The sequence below is a fragment of the Mytilus californianus genome, unplaced genomic scaffold (genome assembly GCF_021869535.1).
Source record: "Mytilus californianus isolate M0D057914Y unplaced genomic scaffold, xbMytCali1.0.p SCAF_8, whole genome shotgun sequence".
NCBI lineage: Eukaryota > Metazoa > Mollusca > Bivalvia > Mytilida > Mytilidae > Mytilus > Mytilus californianus.
Window position 1 is genome coordinate 90742100 of NW_026262734.1, and position 23390 is coordinate 90765489.

A 23390-nucleotide genomic window follows, 5' to 3' on the forward strand; every position below is an offset into this window, starting at 1 on the left:
TCAAGATGGCGAAAACAAAAAATTTGGGAATCACATTATCTCCAAAAGTATCGACAACAGGTGCAACGACAGAGTAAACATCTCCTTTTATGCATGGCCCAGCCTTTATTCAAATCTTCAAATAGTTAAAATATCCCAATGAGATTAGTACACAACAGGTACTACCTAAATAATTAATCAAATTTTAATTTCATGTAGTGCTTGCGTTTCATATAATATCCAATAGCAATTGAACTTGACATCAAATATGCTATCGAAACGGAACGTATCTTCATATGAAGATCTTTTTTTTAAAAAGACCCAAATGGAAAAATTTGAATAAGAATCTATGACAAAATGCGACAATTTGATTCTGCCATTTTTCCTACATTTTTTTATTAATTTAAAAACATTTCGCCAAAGACGTTTTTTTAACACTTCGGACTTTATCAAAAAGAGTGTGATCTACTCAAAACGCTCAATCGTTAAAGCTATAAATCCACAATAAAGTTTTACCGTCACAATAACGAGCAATTTTTATGGGAAAACATAGAAAGATAAATTAAACAAAAATAAGTATTTCTAAAATATTCATAATAATTGCAATTCCGTCTTATGTTCTTTTGTGAAATACTCAAAAGAAAAAAGAATAATGGTTGATGAAATGTAGGATGTAAAATAAAATTATTTTGAAGAAAAGACAAATTTTGTTCAGATTTTCTTTTCGGTTGTTCCCTCTCAAAATGCTACATAATATTTTACAACAAATATGGAATGTAGCATCCAATTGAATAATGTATTGATTAACACCATTTATATGTATGGAATAATTGATGTAACCAATACTACATTGATAATTTATAATGTAATTTTTATTCCTTACATTTTGCAAAAAAGGTGTAGCTTACTCTTTTTATTTATGAAACTCTCCTTTGTGGTATCCATTTGACGTGGCTCTCAGTCTGTACTTCTACATCCCGTTATTGTGTTATTTTCTATAATATTTTTTGTATTCTTGTCTTTCATTTTTCCTAATATGCTTTGTCTATATGCCTTCTTGATATTCTTTGTTACATATTACGTGGCTCTGTACTTATACACCCTTCCATTGTGTAATTGTTATATTATAATATCTGTATTCTTGTCTTTCATTTTTGCTAATATGCTTTGTCTATATGCCTTTTTGTGTTTCTTTCTTACATATGACGTGGCTCTGTACTTATACATCCCGTCAATGTATTATTTAGCCCTGGTTAATATTTGTTAATATATTTGTTTGTTTCTAGAGTGATTAAGATGATAACACAATGGTGACTGCTGTACCCCTATTATTGACTTTTTTACCTATTGTGTCTGTTTTGTTCACACATCGTTGTCAATATGATGGAATTTTATGCGAACGTCATAGAAGTGAGAGGTTTAGCTAGCTATGAAACCAGGTTAAATCTACCATTTTCTACATAAGAAAATGCCTGTACCAAGTCAGGAATATGACAGTTGTTATCCATTCGTTTGATGTGTTTGAGCTTTTGATATTGCCATTTGATTGGGGACTTTCCTTTTTGAATTTTCCTTGGAATTCAGTATTTTTGTGATTTTACTTTTGTAAGCAAAAAACATGGTAGTACAACATATGTGAGGGTGTGGATGGGAGTTTACAGAAAAGATAATAAACGGCAAAAAATATATAGAATAACGAAAAATGAACCAAAACATAAAGAAAAAAGAATATTGAAGTGCTAAAATATCAAGGATATAGAATATAGACAACAAGTATGATGAAAAGAGTAAAATGGCATTCAAATTTAAAGAATACAGAAATGAATCCCATCAAGACCCTAATATGCATGTAAATAATTACATTACGTGTATGTTTCAGAAGAATCCGTTATTTTCATTGGATAACAACGCTTGCTCTTCATACTAAAATTAATCTTCATATCCCAATGAAGGGTAATATTCATGATGACACGTGTCATCACAACAAAGTGCTCAGTTTAATGAAGAAATAAATGATAGAAATCGATGTTTAATGATCCTAGCAATAAAATGTAATTATTAGAATTGTATGATTCTTTTAGTAATTTTATGGGGTTGTAAAAGTGTCGATCGTGTGCACATTTCTAGAATGAAGCGCTTCCGCGCTTCATACAAAATGTGCTTCGGTCAACACGTTTACACCCCAATAAAATTACAAAAAAAAAGCGTTCAATTCTTAATTGCAATTTTACAGGACACAATAACGACCACGAGGTTGGTTCCAAATAAGTTTTGTCCAAATAATATTGTAGCGTGTAAAATAGTCCGGTGACCAATACTTTTTATTATATTTTGGAAAACAGAAAAATGATAACTGCATTTTGACAAAATATTAAAATAATCTACGGAATTTAATTAAGACCCTCTATTCACCTTAACCATTAAATTTCATTTAAACTTATCCACCTTACATACTGCTAATTTTCATACCATTCGCAAGTTTATCATCCGTACTATCTGTTTTGCCTAGTCGTCAATGTTTTGTACTGTAAAATTTATGTCAAAATAGCCTTTGCCAGTATCAATGTTTCTTTATCAAATGTAAAACAATTCTTACTATTTATTTTTTTAAATAGCTCATTAATACAGGTTATGGTTGAACTATTGATTTATTCCAAAATTTTGGACCTCATGAAACAAAGCAACAATAAATACTTTATAAACCTGACTGTGTATCTTATACATAAAAAATGTCCAAATGCAATTGTTTGCATAAATATAAATAAATAATAGAAAAGCCCCTCTATCAAACTGAAAGGATTCGCGTTGATGCCATTTGGATTAAGTACATTTAGTTCTTCCATCCAGAATCTTTCCCGAGCCTGTCGCTGAACATGACTGTGAATGTTCTGCTTAATTACTAGGATTTTCATGCGGTTAATGTTATCTAGTGTATGGTCCGACCATTTGAAATGCTGGCTTACTAGGAGGAGTGGCTTCTTAAATATATCATTTAAAGTGTCATCGAGGCGTTTCAGGAAAGGCTGTTTTGACTCACCAACAACTTAAAGACTTACTTTTCACAGTAAGATCATCGAAAGTAGTATGGGAAATTCGCAATGTGACATGTAAAGGTATGAATGTTATCTACATTCTTGCATGTTCGGAGTGTGGCCTCCAAAATAATTAGAACAACAAAAATAAAGCTCTCACAACACTACATTGAAATTTAAAATCACTTTTTGAAACCAGTGGTGATCGTGGTTGCTCGGGAAAGGTATTCAATCGTTCAGAACATTAATTTGATTGTCATATTTGATATACCAAATAATACAGTATGTAACAATTTGCTTAAATAAATACGAAATTATCCGAATTTGTTATTCAAAAGCATGTGGTGCAATAGTATTCATTTAAATATCACACGAGAATAAACTTCTTATCATCTCTTCCACTTTCGACATAGAAAAACATAGTTTTACTGTCTATTCATTAAACATATCAAAATACTTTTATCACCCCTTAATCAAGTATAATATATTATTTTCTCCAGGTATTGACAACAATCAGTGGTATATAAACAAAGACAGGCAAATAAAACTCATTATAGATATAACAAATGTTCCCTATTTGAACTGACAATGTCATACCAAACGTAAAACGACAAAAGACAAACAACAGTATACAAAACACAACATAGTAAACAAATGACTGAGCAACAAGAACCCCACCACAAACCAGGGGTTATTCCAGGTGCTACGAAAGCTTATGAACATTATCATTTATTCATTTATCAAAATAAAATTGATATCATTTTTAATAATTGTATCATGTTTTGCATTTTCAGGTGCAGAAAAATAGGTCTTGTTATGGTTTATCTTTTGTATTTGGCACTAAGTTATTCTAATTAAAAGCAAATACAATAACAATTCATACAAAAAAATGGGCAAGTGCAATTATTGAATAAACGTTTCAATCATCAACTTTAGTTTTGCGTGTAAACATCATTTTCCTTTGTCCTCAATTTAACATGCTTTTGTAAGTGATTTTATGATGACGACCGAGTTCTTTTATATAGATTTTTCAACGTATTTTCATTAGTTATGTTATATGAATAAATCATTCGAGGACGTTCTTATATAGTAGAAAAATACCAAAAATTCAAAACGGAGAGTCCTTAATCAAATGGCAAAATCAAAAGCTCAAACACATCAATCGAATGGATGACAACTTTCATATTCCTGACTTGGTAGCTGGTTTTAACAAATTACTAGAGACTAATTCATAAAGTAGTTTGTTGCAGTCTCAATAAACGATATTATTTTTGGCAATGTCAGACAGCGTCTGGTAACAATAACATGTACTGATAAAAAAGTATACTGACGGATATGATAGATAGATTTATCATATTCTAAGTGCATCCTCATACAATATAAATAATTTAAAAAACGAGTAAAATAACAAAAATACCGAACTCCGAGGAAAATTCAAAACGGAGAGTCCCTCATCTTAACTGTTTAATACTGTTTAAAAGCCAAAACCAAAAGTGATATACTCACAAATTGTAAAATTAAATCCCAACTGCATGTTTTTGTTATAGGAGTATTGTATTATATAGGACGATTAATTAGTAAATTAAAAAATACGGAAAAACAGTGTTATATTTCCGGAAAATTGTAAATTGTAATTTATACTTATGTTTATAGTATTAGTATTAATAGGTAACCCTAAACCTATTATTTATAGTATTTAGGGCTTCTTAGGAGAAAGCTGTATCCTTAAAAGATTTATGCACAGCTTTAATGAAATAAAGTACATGTTTAAAAAAAAAAAAAAAAAAAAAAAAAAAAAGAAAAACAACAGGACATATAGACAAAGCACATAAGCAAAGGTGAAACACAAGAACACAACAACAACACAATGACGGGATGTATAAGTACCGAGACAGGTAAAATCGATATTACCAAAAATAGACTAAACAGTAAACGTAATATTCACACAGACAAATAAAAGAATACTATAACACGTTTTTAAGATAATATACTAACAATATTCATAAAAGCATATAAACTAACAAAGAAAATATCAACTGTAAAATTATCTTTCTAAAATCTGAGGTTATTATAATTTGCTAAAACATCTTATATCTCTTTTTTATGGCATTGTATAAGGGGCATGTTTTAATGTTAAAAACCGGAATTCTGATTTAAAAGTAGTATGGTATATAACGTCTACGTATTCATATACTGGGAAATTATAAGCAAAAGTTTTTTCCCTTGTCCTTTACATTAATAATTAAATGTTAAATGTATATTCAAATATGTGTAAGTGCCTAGTGCTTTATGCAGATTCTGTCTGCATAGATTGTTCAATAGATCATTAACAAATTGATTTCAAATATCTAATGTAATGCGATTCATCTGATGACTGTGCATGTATTACTTGATTTATTTCACTTAACTGGGCGGAGTTTAACACTTTCGCTCATAATAGACCCAGTTCATCTATAGACAGGTGTTTTTGGTATTAACTCATCAATGAAGTGTCCAGTTATGGTCATTGATCCGGTTAAGTTATAGATAATGCATATTTTAAGGTTTTTCTTGTCGTAGAACACACCGAGGGGTGTCAGGATTGATCAAATGAAAGACCGACCGCAGAGAGGTCTTTCTTTGGGCAATCCTGACACCCCGATTTTAAAACCTTAAAATATGCATTATCTGACTTATATACCGTCAAAAAATCATTGTTTTTTATAAAGATTTGCAAAGTTTAGCATCCTATTTTACCGACCACACTAAAGTGGGATATTCCTTTCTAATGCGTTCAGGTTTTAATACGCCATACGGCTCATTTAGAATGTGAAATAAAACTCACTAATTAATCTAGATATAAACCTTAGAAATTATTATCCATACACAATAAAAATATTACGGTAACTGCATGAAGTAAGACACAAATGAATTGTTACCATCTGATAACGGTATATGAAAAATACAAGACACTTTGTAAGTTATTTATTGTACCAACTTAGTTTATGGAAAGGGGGAGATGCTATCTTTTTTTTTGTCTATTTGTAATGACATTTTATCGCGGAAAAGTGTTTATTTTTTCAACAATTTTAATTGAATCGAATAAAATATACAGAATGATTTTCTTTTGAATAGCAATACATTTTTTTAACAGATAACCAGGATATAATTATATACCCCCCACCCGACCTCATTGTGAGGTACGTGAATGTTATTCAATAGAATATAAGAATATTTTATTAGTTAATCATTTGATAGAGTAAAAGGTATACATAAATGTAAAAAGGTTAAGAACTGACACGAAGGGGGCACGAAATCGTGATACATGTACATGTTACACGAAAACGAATATCAATACATGTAGGTCACAGTATGATTTCCTATTTAGTGTGGATCGTCCTGAACATGCATGACATATTTGCCACTGGACGTTAAGTAACCATCAATCAATCAACCTATTTAGTGTGAATCAATAAGATTTTCAAAATCTTACACACGAATATGTTAAATCTGGCTTTATTTTAAAGTGTTATGAAAGTTTTACATTAAAATTCATCTCGCATATATGATAATGTCTCTGTATTGTAGCGATAAATTAACAAAACTTCACATTATTTGTTTCTAAAATTAAAATTCGGGCAATGACGATTTTTTTTACACCTATCATAGATTGAACTTTAAAAAATAAATTCCTAAATCGGCAACAGAAACTATCAGACGAATATAATTTTTAAGTAAATTATAGTTTGCATTTTTATCAAGGAAAATAATTACCTCACACAGGTCATTATTTTATGCCTTGGAGCATATTTCATTGAAACATGGTATCGTCCGGGTTGATTCTTCGAAAGAATGACCTATCGGAAAGAAAATAACTCCATATAGGTATATAAAATATGTAAACATTATATGTGTATTCGCAAAATGAATAATAAGGCACAGCCGTTGATTTTCTTGTAAAGATGGGTTTAAAAACATGTAAAAATTGTCACATTTTGAAATTTGTGAATATGAAAGTAAAACTATAACGACAGCAGTTGCAAAGTCTGCATATGTCGTTATTCTTTAATGTTTAGATGACACTGATAGGTGATTAGAAATCAGTAATAATTAAACCAGCAATCATCCTTATCACACACATCTTCTGATAGAATGTCCTTATGCAAATTGAAACGTAAGCTCCGCTTGATCTGTTGAAAATAAATTGGTAATAATTGTGTACAAATAATAGGTATAAGTTGCTTCTCTTAGTACAGAGCCATATCAGGTAAACTCAAAGTCACGTGTCAGTATTCAGTTAACATACATGTATATATTGTTTCATATTTTTATAATGCTAGGAGTGGTAAATAGCTCAGTAGATATTAACAGACCATAAACGTAGATACATGTATATTATTACCCTTATCCTATATTATGTAATTCTTTCTTTAATTTTGACAAATTCATTTACTTGAAATGGGGTAATTGAATCTATTTTGTTTTTTTTAAAGTGCCAGGGTCTATTACGAAAAATCAGGTGAAGCCTTCAAACATGTTACGGACACTCTTTCAATCTAATAAAAAAAAAATATAAAAATGTTTACTTATTTTAATACTTTGAATTACTTACATCTACTTGGGTGATTATTATGAATGACTTGTAATATTACTTGTCAATATTTGTAATTACTCCTAATTTATGCTCGCCATATTTATGCAATACATGTATCTGTACCATAGATTTCAACACATATGTTCGACCTTTCCTATTCATACACATTTTTTTCTTGTGGTTGTGACATTAAAAATGGATCATAGGAACGGGTAAAAAAGGTTCAAGACTTTTTTCTAGTGGAAAATGGGATGAGGCGAGCGCTTTTCCAATATTTTAACTTATTGGACACATTTTTTTCTTCAGATCGTAATGGGATATACGTTGAGATACACATTTTAAGCAAAACATTCAAAACAAATTGCATAGTTCCGTCAAGCTAGAACTATATAAACAATTTTGTAATAGAAAATCTGATTCAACTTCAAAAACAATTAAACATTAATCAGACTGATATATACAAATAACAGTTACCTAATTGTAAGATCTTGTATTAGATTTAATGGATTTAATTCTAAATATATTGCAAATAATATTCTCTTAAATATGTTAATGCAAAGTGAAATTCTTTCACATTTACTATTTTCATTCTATCTAAATGACTTTGAGAATGAATTAACAAAAAATGATGACTGATATTAATGTCAGAATCAATCCAAGGCGTGCAAAATATGTTAAATACTTTATCTTGTTATACAGAGAAATTGAGTCTTTTCGTTAACCCAAACAAACCTCGATAGAAGTTGTCCGTAAAGGTGGTAAAACCATACCTTATAAGACATGGATTTATAGTGATAAACCATTATATACTGTATATCATTTTTGTTATCTTGGTTTGTCATTTCATTTTAATTGTAAATTTACATAATTAAAAAAAAAACCGTGCTGAACAATGCAGATAAGCTATCATCTTTAGAATGAGGGAATAAAGTCATCATCCTTATACCTGAACACTGTTACTTCTATTAGTTTATTTTACACGTTTGTATGTATTAATTTATTGTATGATTTTGAATAGAGCACCAAATGAAGAAAAAGTTCACTGAGACTTTTATAAAACTTTATAAAGGGTCAATAGGTCTACTGCTAATGAAGTTATTATGAATAAGGAAGTTAAAATTGTAATATGAAGTCATGCCACAAAGAATGAGTAGCAAATAGTATTAACAGCTAAAGCTGCTCACCTTGTACATTGTTATATTAAAACAGTGTTATATGATCTTGTTATGCATAATTATTGGGACAACAAATGGGTACTTTATAAAAATAAGACGATGTGGTAGGATTGTTAAATGAGAAAACTATCAACCAAAGTTCAAATGAGGTAGATGCAATCAATTATAGGCAACCGTATGTCCTTCTACCAGGAAAAAAACCCATACGGTATACAAGACATCAACGTGAAAAATTGAAACCATTTCAATTTAGAAAACTACCTAAACATTGTGTTAGGTTAGGGGAGGTTTTCGGGATCCCGCTGATATGTTCAACGCCGCCACATTCTGTATGTTTATGTCTGACCTAAGCCAGTAGCCTGTAATTCAGTGGTTGTTTTTGTTTTTTTGTTAATTGGGCCGTTAGTTTTCTCGTATGAATTATTTTGCATTTGTCATTTGGGAGCCTTTTATAGCTAAGGCCTAACGGTGACCTATAATTGTTAATATCTGTGTCATTTGGTCTCTTGTGAAGAGTTGCCTCATTGGCAGTCACACCACATCTTCTTTTTTTCAAATTAACGGCATTAATTATAATAAAACAATTTATGAAAAGCAAATACTTCAGACATTAACCAAAAAAAAAAAAAAAAACAACACTGAACTTCAGGCTCGACTCTCCTCCTAATCTTGGACAGTCGTTTAACAGCACAACATAAGAACAGACCATAAAAATCAGTTGAAAAGGGCTTAACTCACCAGATCGATACAAAGCAAACAAATATCAAACAAAAAAGGGTATTTATCCATCCAATCATCCCCAACAACATAAAAGACAGTAAGTACAGATCTGAGAGTACTCATAGCTAGTTCAAGGCCAATAACAACCAATAAACCAAACTTTTTGGATAGTTCATATCTATTATTAATCAAACGGATATATGACCAAGCTAAGCAAGAGTTACAGTGTACGTTTGAAACCAGACCAAAGTGTATAATATATATAAATATATTGTGTCAAATGTAGAATTACAATTTTATTTACGAAAATGCATTTCTCTAATGAATCGTAAATGGAAAATGAAAATTTGTCTGTTTTACCATAATCTATGTTTTAAAACTTACCGCGTTGAAGTACGTCAATTATTATTTTCTTTTTAATTCAAAACTCAAAATAGAATAATGAAGTAGATCAATATTTATTATTCAACGTTTAGTGAAGAATAATGAATAATGCAATTTTTCAGTATTCAAGTTAAAAAGTGAATACAGAAATAGGTCATTTATCATTTGTCTGTGAAACTATCCCGTATTTTTGAATATGCCATTTTGATGTCAATTGACATATATTCAAATTAATATCTTTGGAAAAAAATCAAAACAGTCTTAAGCAGTCTGAAATGCTTTTTTCTACATTAATATACTTAGTTGCAGAGGATGAACGTGTGGGTTTCCCTAACTACTTTTAACAGAAATTACGTTTTGAAGGTATGGAGAACCTGAATACTAGAATATATATATAAATTAGACATATACTATACATTAGAGAATGTAGTTTGATTTTAATTAAAAAGACATCTGCGACCCTTTGTCTCCTGATCAAAGATCTAACTTGTCGATTGTGCCACAATACCGATCAAGAGGACCTTAATACCAAAATACGCATGGTTATTAAGAAATCGCTTATTTTGAAAAAAATGGAATGGAATGCTGCGACCCTTCAGCCCTTATTACAGAGATTCTTTTTACGTCATTCGAAAGCTCATCGATAGAGAAACAAAAGGTATATAATCAATGTGTGCCACAATACCGATAAGAGAGGTTAGGGAGGACCTAAATGTTTAAATACGACGCACATTAAGAAATAAACATGTTTTGAACAATGGTAAGCTCGCTGCTCCCTTAAGTCCTAATTCCAGACATACTTTGTATTTCATACGAATGCTTATTGATAGTGAAACAAATGACGAAGGGTCGCAGCAGTCCATGCCATTATTTAAAGTAGGCTATTTCTTGATGTTCACGCGTATGTTGACATTTAGGTTCTTCGTTATCCATTAAATCTGCACTGTGGCACAATCGACACGTTCTATCTGTAATCAGGTAATGAAATATCGCAAAGGTCTTATCAAAAATCAAAATATCAGATCTTTAAGTATTTTTATTTTTATATTTATTTTGTTATTCAGGTCCTCCGTACATTAAAACAGGGAATTACGTTTAAAAATAGTTAAGGAAACCCACTTGTTTAATTTTCTTGACACTAAATAAATAAATAAATAAACAGAGATAAAAGAAAAAAATGTATTGAGTCTTTATTTCTTATACTAATTTGAATATATGTATATTGACATCAAAATGTTGAACTCAGAAATACAGTATAATGTCACAGTCAAAAATCAATGATCTGTTTTATAATGGACAGTTCAACTTGAATACTGACATTTAAACTATTTCATTATTTATCCTTCATTACTAAACGTTGAATAATGACTAATGCATTATTTCATAAGTCATTATTGAATTTTGAATTTTCAAAAATGAATTAAGGACGTTCTTCAGCGTTGTTTGGAAAGTGGTCGTTTATATGGAATAAGTAAAAATAGTTGAATGTGTATTATGTGTGATCTAAACGAAGTAGAGGATGAATTTCATTTTATTTTACAATGTCAAAATTATACTGATACACGTAAGTTTATCAAGTAAAATTGAAAATTGAAATGAGAATTGTGAGAAAAGAGACACTTACCCGACCGAAAAAGCAGTAAAACAGCCCAGGGCCACCAATGGGTCTTCAACACAGTGATAAAATCCAAAACCCGGAGGCGGGCTTCAATTGCCCCCTATACACAAATGTGTACTAGTTCAGTGAAAATGTACGCAAAATTAAATTCTAAAACATACAAATGAAGTAACATTTTAAAACATACAAGACTAATGAAGACAAGAGGCTCCTGACTTGGGACAATCGCAAAAAAAGTACATATTATTGGTCTATACCTTTAACTAATTATAAGTTAGTACAATTACTTTCTGTTGAAACACTAAGTAATTTTGTTATTTTGGAATTTACTTATTTTATACGTTAAGGTGGTATAGGAGTTTAAATTTTCGCACCTTCTGCGCAAGAAGTTGCGCATCTGATATCGACATTCGATTTGTTGTCGTAAATTAAATATTTTGTACCAAGATGAAAATAAAACAGATGTTCAACAATTGATCAAATTCACTTCTTTTGTTAAAAAAAAATCAAATACGCATCTTTTAATCTAATAACATTTGGCAGTGAACCGGCATGCACGGAAAGGCAAAAATGAACAAAACAAAGGACGTGGAGAAGTTAACATTTCTTAACGGTGAACTGCTTTTTACAATAACTAACTTGCTGCTCAGAAAATATAGAACATGAGCAGCATTTTGGTGTACTATGAGGCAGTTTCACACAAATCACATACATGGAACGGATCTTCAAACAGTAGTGTTGACCGGATGACAGAAGAAGAAAAAAGGTATAATTTCATGTTTTATGCGACTATCGTAATATCTTAGTATGTCGTCTGCCTTCTAGAAATGCATACCATTAGGAATATTAGAGGGCGCTTTTCTACTAAGAAACCTGAACAAAAAACACAAAATTTTATTCAAAGTAGACGAAAAGTCAAATCACAGTCGAAGAAGCTCTCAGTGTCAGACATAATTTTAGAAGACCACCCTTATTTTATTTCACAACACTGCCAACATCATCTACGTTTATCAAATGTCCTCCTGAAACCAACAAAAGCTATCACGAACATGACGAAGATGATTTATTTCATGACTATATTCCATCTGATCTTGTCCCCCTAGACCATTGTAGATTCCTGTGTGAATTAGAGTATTTGGCTAGCCAGCTGAAAAGCTGTGTAGTGTGTAACAAACCCCATCATTTGCACAACACCAGGGGTGTTAGGTGCTATGGCGTTTCAGGAATTTTGTATATTATCTGCCATAGACCAATATGTGGTCGTTTAAACAAAATTAAATTAGGAAAAACGCATTACCCTGGTGAAAACAAGAGAGGCATAGGTGTATTTGATGTCAATACAAAAATAGCAACAGGTTAACATGCATTTAATTTTATGTATATTACAGTAAGGAAATTTATGAATACACACATAATAGTAATAAAGGGACATAATAATTTCCCTACAAGGTTTTTAATGCGAATGATACACATCTTGGAGATCCCCAATTTGTTTATACATGTATTATATACAATAATTTCATGGGTATATTTGAATGTTCACTATGCTGAATTTGAAATGAATGAAACAAGTGAGTTTATTTTTTTTTCAGTGCAAGTAAAAAGTTGAAATTTGTCCATATAAAGTTTTCATAATCATGATACATGTAATTGATATTTCAAAATATACATACATGTTGCAGTTATTCAACTCTCCATGCTGACAACATGTTTTCAATATTTACCATGTATCACTGCCCAAGGTTTGAAATATATTGAAAAGCACATTATTTCTTTGCAGATGGATTAATTTGTTCAATTTACAATTCAATAAATTGATATGACGTTATTGTGTGAAACATGCTATGTCATGATCAGTATGTAATCAATCAGATATATATGAAAGAAAGAAAAAACACACAAGAACAATTATTAAATTACATGAAATTTAAAAAAAAAACATTTATTTACTATAAATGATTAGTAGATGTAGTAGTGTATGATTGCCAAGGAGATAACTTATAATCCGCCAGTATTTAATGAATAGGAAGTAAGCAAATGATAGCCAATAAATACCCCCTTCACCAAAATTGATAAGAAAAATCCATACTGCATGTACTGTATAGTCGGCTATAAAAGGCCGACAAGATAAATTTGAAACAATTCAATAGACTTTTATTCATATTACCTTATTTTTACGTTAAATTAACCCAAATTATATAACTTTTAGGCAGGTTGCCTTGTCTTTGGTGTGACATCCTTGTACTTGGTCAAGTGAGACCAACCATTAGAGGTATAATTAGAGCAATTTGGGTCAAAAAGTGACTGTTTTCTGATGATTTTGTCGTTTATAGAAATCATAAAACAGTTATAATGTGTATAATATACATAAGTAAGCAATAGCTAGCTCACAGTCCATCTTGTTTTTTTTTTTTAAATCATTTCCAATATTTGAAATATGTAAGCTTACAATACATGTATAATATTATTGTATATTCATTTACCGGTTCTTTTACTACATGTATGTCAATGTGTAACAATGTTGTGTTTACTGGTTTATATCCAGGTATGATACATTCCGGCATCGGAGAAACGCAATTGAGCAACTTTTCGTCTGTTCTCAACATACATAGCATTGATCTTAAGGCATTAAAAGAGAGAGAAAATGAAACTGGAGCTGCTCTAGAAGCACAAGCAGAGATATCTGATGAAAAATACTTACTAGACAAAATAAACCAGTCATTTACAGGTTTAACATTTAAATTAGCCAGACACAAATTTCTATCAAACTGGACATCTGTGTGGCATAGTTACTTATTTTAAGGTTTACTTGAATTTATAATTGAATACTTGAAATAAAGTTCATCTACATGTATTATCATTTTACTATGGAAATTACTTTAAAAAGAAAGGAACTTTAGCATTTTTACATTTTATACAGATTTTGAAGTGAATTTAGACAAAGGTCAACAGATTTTTCAAAATGGAACCAGTGTTTAAATTTAAATATTTAGAAGCCTTGACATTTATTTTCCATGGAGATTATTTGGGATCTTCCCCTCAGTCATGGTCCATTAGCTTTGAAACTTTTGCATATTTTACATATTAAAGTTCATTTTAAAGGGAACCCTTAATTGTAAGTCTATGATATTTAATATGCAGTAGAATTATCATTGCCATATCTTATTTCTCAACTATTATTGAATATTGGCCATATTCCTTCAGTCATGACATGGTTCAGTGACTTTGACCATTTTTATGATTTACGTGTTCAAAAGTATTGCTATTTTAATTTCATTATTTTCTGTTTCAGCAGTAAATTATCTAAAACCTTTCATCGTATCTTTAGAAAATTCTTAAATAAATATATATGTTCATTATTTTAGATCTTTTACTACAGTACTGTTATTCCCTAAGTTGTCTAATTTGGAAATCACTGTTAGTTACACTATAGTACAAATAGTGAAAATAAAACCACTATATATCCTAGCTATAGGAAACAAAACCTTTCTCTCTTAAGTATCATTATTTTAATATATGTATTTTCACACAGAGGAAATTGGTAATACACAAACAGGTATATCTGTATCAACCGACACATGCTGGCAGATGAAGGGCTCTAGAAGATCCTACAATAGTTTGTCAGATATATATGGTTTACCATGGAATTTCCTCCTTGTACAAATATTCATTAACTATTACTATTGAATTATGTACAAAATGAAGTCAATTGCTTTAATATGATTCTTCATCTATAAATATTCCACTGACCTGAATTTCGGATTTCATAATTATCAATAACCTGAATAATTAATATCCATTGGAAAAAAATATGTGTCCATAAGAAAAAAATACAAAATTTTGTTTGTCAAACATAAAATTGAGAATTAAAATGGGGAAAGTGCCATGGAGACAACAACATGACTAAAGAGCAAATACAGCCAAAGGCCACCTATATAAATCTTCAACACAGCCAACACAGCAGATGGGCTTCAGCTGGTCCCCTAACCATTATGTATACTAGTTGAGTGTAAATGGAAGTAACACTAAACTCTGAATCACATAAATGAACCTTGAAGTGATTGCTTAAAGTCTCAATATCATTACATTGATTTGCTTTTATGACAAAGAGGGATTACTGTTGGTCTTACAACGACTATCCTGTTTACAAAAATAAATTTATATGCATGGAGATTTTTTTTTAACTATTTTCAGGTGTTTCAACTTTGATAGGGACAAAGACAGGAAAAGTGGTGGATCACCGATTGAGAATTTCGTCTTGTAAAATATATGAAAAGGCCAGATCAAAGGAGATGATTCCAAGGAAACATCAATGTAGAAAAAATTGGAGTGGATCTGCTAAGGTAGTCTACCAACAAAAACAAATATCATTATATAATACTGATGTTCATAATCAAATCTCCATTCAAGGGAAATAGTTTGTTTTCCAATCTATAGCAAAATTATGAATTTGAAGTAAATTATTAAAAAAACAAACATTGTACACAAATTACAAATAAAGTCATTCACAAGATCAAATGTGTATTTTGAATTATATTTATAGGTGTTATCCTCTAATTAAAAAAAGTTGTAATTTTCAAAGAATTTAAGAATTTAAGATTTAAACAATTTGTGTTCTGCATTTTGACGAAATATGTGACTGTGTATCTTGTATAAAAAAAGGTATATATCATATCTTATTAACATTAATTACTTCCTGAATATGCATTTCATTTTCTGTTATAGGTTAACGGCCACCACCAAAACATCACTTTCATGGTTCAGTAATATATGAAATCAAAGATAACTTATCTGTTTTCCTGTTAAGGTTCAATTATAAGGTTATGAATGACATTTACCGTCAGACGTCAAATGGTAATTTTCCGTCTACCGTCAAATTGGTTAAATTTTTCTGTGAAAATATCCTTATTGTGATTCATCAGAGGTCTCTAATAATTATCGTAACTGTCAGTCTATTTTTTATCGTCTAAAAAAATTACCGTTAACAGTGTACAATGAATGTTTACTCTGAAGTTTCGAAAAAAAATATATCCTAGAATTGAAAGCTATATTTTCCCATAAAATAGGGCTGTGCGGCATATTTTCAACTTTTATATGCCCGCACTTCTAATAGTTCCAACATTTCCAAGTTATGTCTCTATAAGATGAAACATAGAGATCATATCTGGGAACCAGTATAAACAAAATAATTTATCTATGAATATTATATATCTCCCCAAAAGAGATGTGGTTTGAGAAACAGCTATATTTACAAATTGTAACCTAAACTGATGATTTATATTGTTCAAAGTAATAAATATTTTGAATCGCACCGAAAACGGACTTATTTAATTATTCAATTACTAGTATTATTCCATACTCTATCAAGATATTCAATGAACAATTATTTTTTTAAAGATTACGTTACAAAAGTTTTGAAATCAGATGATTAACACAATGAAATATTACGATATTTGTAAACATTTGAATACATTAGCAAAAGAACGTGCAAATGCAATATAATAATTTTTGTTTGCTCATTCCAATTAGATAATGATCAATTGATTGATAGTGTTTTAACGCCACTTTTAAGGGCCAATTTTGGGCTATTTTGTGGCGGTCAGTTTTTATTGGTGGAGGAAGACGGAGTGCCTCAATTAGACAATGAAATTGCCTGTAAGCTTCAATAAATAAAATCATGTTAACAGCCTTTTTCGATATAACATCTTCAGAATCAAGTTTTGTAGCCTCGCCCAAACCGTGTATAGATACGATATTTTGGTTGATCATTATTTGTTTAATTTGAAATACAATTCAGCAAATGATGTTTATGACGAGAACAAATGAATTTTAAGTACATTAAGTAGGTCTTGCACTTGTATGGCTTTCTTTGCTGTTTTGACCTGAGCGTCGCTGGTAGGTCTCTTGTGTGGACGAAACACCCGTCAGGCGTATTAAATTATAAGCCTGGTATCTTTAATAACTATGAGCTTGTCGTAATGTTGTGCTATTGTATAGTTTATTCGTGTGTTGCTCTGTCCTGTATGTTCTCCCATTTATTTGTATTGTAGTCCTGTCATGTAATGCTGTCATTTTAATGTTATATTTAACATTGCCATAAAAGCGGGAGGTTTGGCTAGCCACAAAACCAGGTTCAACCCACCATTCTTTCTTAAAATGTCCTGTACCAAATCAGGAAAATGGCCATTGTTATATTATAGTTCGTTTCTGTGTGTGTTGCATTTTAGTGTTTTTGTTGTGTCGTTGTTCTCCTCTTATATTTGATGTGTTTCCCTCAGTTTAAGTTTGTAACCCGGATTTGTATTTTCTCAATCGATTTATGAATTTCGAACAGCGGTATACTACTGTTGCCTTTATTTTGCAATAGGAGTCTGATTGTGACATTGGACTGAAAACATGGACAGCCAATTAGCTTTGCAACAGCTAGCCCAATCCGGAACCCAAAGAATTGTTGCACTAGTTTTTAATTTGCAGAGATCAATGATGCATGAAATGTTCTGTGAAATCTGCAATCGATATTTTTGTGTAGTTTCCAATAATAGCAATTTACGTAACTTATTAAGTTTACTAGATACTTTATTCTCGCTTTAGTTACTGTGAGAAATCTAAGAAACTGCAAAAATGTTTATTAATTGGTATGATTTTCTATACTACCGACCGCTGGGTTGTTTTGTGGGAGAGTGTTCGCCTCGGATGTGGTAAGTTGTTGCTTTTGGCCCCTACCAGGTTCAACAACGACGTTAAAATAAGTATTTTCTGTTTTAATGCTAAGCTCGAGTCATTACTGAGTAAGAGCAAAAACTTGTAAGCTCAAGTCAGATGTATGTCCGGTAAGGGTGACTTTTGAACTAAGACGTTAAAAAGTAGGCTGAGTGTGTCGGTCTTATACAAAGGAAGTGCAATAATCATATTATATTTATATGTTCTCGTCCAAAGTATGCATATAAATTACAGGTGGACGTATAATAGCCAGGCAGTTTCATCATTTATTTAACCGTTGCTATATAGTGAAGTGTTTATACCCCTCTACATTTTTAGTTTACCATTTATACGATTGAACATCTGAAATAAAGTTTTATTGGGTTGTGTGTATTGATCAGTTGTATGCTTAGTTACAATCATAAAACTTTTAATAGACACTTTAGATACAAATTTACAATTGACAATTGAAAGTCGAAAGTGTATAGTTGAGATATTTATACAGGGAAGAATACCAAAAGTACTAACTTAATTCATTGTTGATTTACTCGGTAAAATTATACCTTGCTATATAAAACATTGCTAGCAAAAAATGTAAAATAGTTTTTTTAGCAAATACATGTAGCTGTTTAAAAAACAATTGATAATGAAAGTTCTTTCATATTTTCTAAGTTAAACATGCTTTTTTTGTTTATTGATTGGTTAGTAAATATGAGTATATCAAATGACAAGTTCTTTATGCCGGTATGTTGCTTGGTTGTCATGTTTATTGATAGAATGATTTATTGACAGTTTTCATAACGTTAAGAGACACATATTTCATATTTACTATTTCATTCGTTGATTTTTTGTTAAACGTCCAATTAAGAAGATTTAATGAATATTATGTTATCAGAGAAACAGGTTAAATGCCGCCTACACAAACAGACATAATGGGAAGGGTGTTGCTAAAATAGGAAGGGTGTTGCTAAAATGCAAAAACGGAATACGAAACCATGGCAACAACTTCTTCGTTTAAATGCACAAATACACGATTATTTAAAAAAAAAGGTTATGATCCATGTCCTATTTATCAAATGCACACACAACAAGAAACAAAATTGAAAAATTCATAAACGGAATTTTCAATTATATTTAAGGGTGTGTTTATATATAATAATGTTTGCATGTTCCCATTGGAATTAATATAGGGTAATACATAGCTATGTTTTAGAAGGCGAAGTGGAAAGAGTGTTACATGTTTGCATGTTCCTAGACATATCATGATCTAAATACAAATTAACATGGGCCACCAAAATGATACATAACAATTCAACTCGTTACCAGAAATAGGAAGCGGACTTCAACATAATTTCCCTACAAAATCTTTTTTAAATTGGCGGACACAATGTGTGCAAAAGACACTAATTGCGTCATGAAACAAAAACAGACCGCTCAAAATGCATGAAACCAAATCGTCGCTTTGAAAAATGCAGAAAGAATGTCGAACATGCTATTATTCATGTTATCATCATACATCAAATATAAAATAGGAATATCTAAAATTTTGAAAAACTGTTTCAGATAATTTTCCACTGAAAACTAATGATTTTACATCACTGAACGAAGCTAATTTATTGACTGCTCCTTAAGCTTCCAGTCGCACATATGTCATGCACATTCATGACTATATGTCTCGACAGTAGACGAATGCCAACAACAAAACGAAACGAATTTAAAAGCAATAAAGGCCACTAAAAATATAAATAGAGATATACTTGTATTTTGTAAATAAAATTGTTATTGCAGCCGACATATCCTGGTTTTTGGCCGGATTGGATTTCCACTCAAATATCTTCTGATTAATAACTTGAGATAATAACCAAAGGACCTTTCAATTGTTAATTATGGTATTTCGCTTACCGTTTCCCCCGATCCTGCGATCTTTTGGGCACTGTGATTAGCTTATAAAATATCTACATCTGTAAAATGGTTCCAGAGAAATATTATAGGACGTATTATAATCACTAATGAATATAAATCTTATCATTCTTTTACCATCAGGGGTATATGCAATTGTTAGGTTTATTGCTGTCTGCATTTATACTTCACACTGGAACAACTCATGATTCATGATTGCGTTATCACAAACGCAAGAGAAGATCGTCACAATCGAAATTTAACAGGTATCCAGCAAGATTTACCAATATACCTTAAATCCTTAACTTTGAGTGAAAACAACTTAGGTGTTATCTCAAATCAAACTTTGAAAACACTGGAGCTTGCCAACAGTAAAATTACATTCCGTACAGACCGAAGGCTTTGATGGTATGAATGAAAGATATTGTTAGCCGGAAATGCAGTGAATATATTTACTCGACCTTTTTGGATTATAGCTCCTCATCTTTCTGATATTCAAATATTTTGGTCTTGATCATCACCAAAGAGGTGAAAAATTGTCGAAATGCGCATTAAGTATAGAAAATTGGTACCGCTACTGTTGTTACAACTGATGATAGATTTATATTGAAAAGTATCTGAAATCTTATCATCCTTAATTTAAGTTCAAATATGGATCCATCGAGTAGAAAAGGGTTTTTGTGCTATACAGATAAGTCATTTCAACGGCTCATAAAATTTACGAAAATTGCATATTAATTGAGTATTGATGTGTACAGACACCCAGTAAATAGACTTGAATTTAGGTATTTTAAACTCAATTCTATACGATTCAAAAGCGTAAGTATCAACGTTTGATAAAATAAGACTTCGTGATAGAATTTCATCTGTAAATCTATAAAAAAAAAAACCCAAAGACATCGAAATTAATCTACTATCTTCCTTTTCGAAGAGGTCTATATTTAGTTTCTCAGGTAAATACACAAAAAGTAATATTGTCATAAAATGGGGTCGACACATCATCACCGTATTTGTTGTAAGTCATTTCTTTTGTTTGTCCATTTTTGACAACAGAAAAAAAATGTTGAGAAATGAGTGATTTAGTCATCAGTATAAACTAAATGCAATATGGAAACTTAAACTGTCCGGTAAGTTTGATAACAACTCTTTTAAAACTAATTTTAACATGGTGTACAAAGATGTCCACTTCGTAACGATTATGTACGGCATTACCATGCTGAAAAATTAGTTTTAAGTTTTTTTTCTTCAAGAATCTTACAAAATAAATGAGTGTATACTGTTTAACTGTTGATTTGCATTCGAATTGTAACTAATAGGAAATAACAAGCCGTTTTTATAATATTCACTCTTGTCCACTGCGTAACGATACATGCCCCCGATGAAAAGTGTTGTGTCCATCGCAATGCTGTGTTGCTTAGTGGAACGTTGTGCAGTGGACGTATTTATAATTTATAAGCTATTGTTGTTTAATGCGGTTTCTCAGATACATTTTTATTATCATTGTCTTAGATCATAAATTCCACGTTTTTAATGATTTGAGGTCACAATATCTTTTTTTTTCTAAAAGACGTTGCAGGCTGGAGAAGTGATATAGTACGCGATCAATAAGACTTGCCAATTGATTCAATGCAGACCAACAATATCATCAGCATATTAGTGGGAAGTAACAGGAATAACAAAATTATTATCATTTTGTCAATTGTGTGTTGTCGTTGCGAAATTGACATTTTTTCATGAAAGCCACTTCAAAAGTTACTTTCACAAATCTATTTGAAATCATCTAGTTATTTGAATACTTTTTTTATGTTCAGATGTTGCACTTTGACAAATCATTGAAAAAGGCACACAAAATTGGGTAAATGGTATGAAATTTGAAAATTTGAATTAACATTCAAATGTGGACACAACGTTTTTGCTGGTATTGAGCCCTTTCGTCTGATATTTTCATAGAGTCCTTACATCAAAGCAGACAAAAAGTGTTGTCCTTGTCTTTTTAAAACAAGTACAACTTTTAGAATGAGAGAATAAAAATGAAATACATAAACTTAAATGATTTTATCACAATTTAAGTCTTGGACAGAGAAGTTGACATTTGTTTTGAAAAATGCCCTAATGTCATCATTGATATACAGTGTATATATCAAATTTGTATATGAACATGATGAAAGACGAGATCGTGGCACAAGTATACCTGGAGCCAAATCGACCCCAGCCAGGACTAACAATTAAGACAACTATGTCCGTTTATAAAGTCAACTCGAAACGCGCATAAAAAATATTTGACAAGAATTTTAATGCAGAACTCGTTGAACTGCACCAGAACATTTGTTTTTGTGCTATAGAATGTGTGAGTTGTCTAAATCGACAGACCGAGATGATTTGTTTTAAAAAGAAAGCCAAATTTGTGTTCGGTCCTAGTTGTCTTGTTCCACTAAGAACGTACTTTAACACGATTGAGGTGTTTGAAAGGGATACGAAAATGAGAGAATAGCAGTATTCATGGAGAAGGTAGCAGGGAAGCATGAGTCAAAAAGTCGTATAGCATGGAGATTTGTTGAAAATTGAAGTTTGTTTGATCGATTTTTGTTTTGGAGTAAAAGGGAATGAATATTGGAAAAAAATATAAAGAATACTATAATATTTCTTCTGTCTATGCAAAATAACCTCCAAAATGTGGTGCATACTTCCAAAAATAACAATCTACGCCGATTTTTCAGTGTGCACCACATTGTTGATGTTATCTCTTCATGTGTTCATAGACAGAACAAATATTGCAGTCATTACTTAAACGGACCTTCGAATGGATAAATTAAACATGCTCTTATATCATAATTATTCCAGAAAGTAATGACAATAAAAGATAGCTTTCAATATTGTAGGACACAGACATATGCAGACGCGGAAAAAAATTTATAAAATATCCATGGTCTGACAATATAACTGCAGCGTTACTCATAAAATATGGACGAGGGACCTTCGAAATCAGGTGGCAGTAAACGTTCAATACCACAAAATTGCCAAGATGAAGTCGATGTGATAGCTGCCAAACTTACAGGAGTAACAGATAGCAGTAAACTTCCAATACCACAGGAACGCGAAGATGATGTCGATGATGTCGATGATGTCGATGTGATAGATCAAACTTTCAAAAGTAACATAAAACGTTCAATACAACAGGAACTCCAAGATGACGCCGATGAGATAGCTGCCAACCTTCAAAGAGAAACAGGTATTTGTATTTCATTCAGTAAGAATATAAGGTTCAGTGAAACGTAGTTCTTGAAAATGGTGAAAGTTTTTATTGACATATT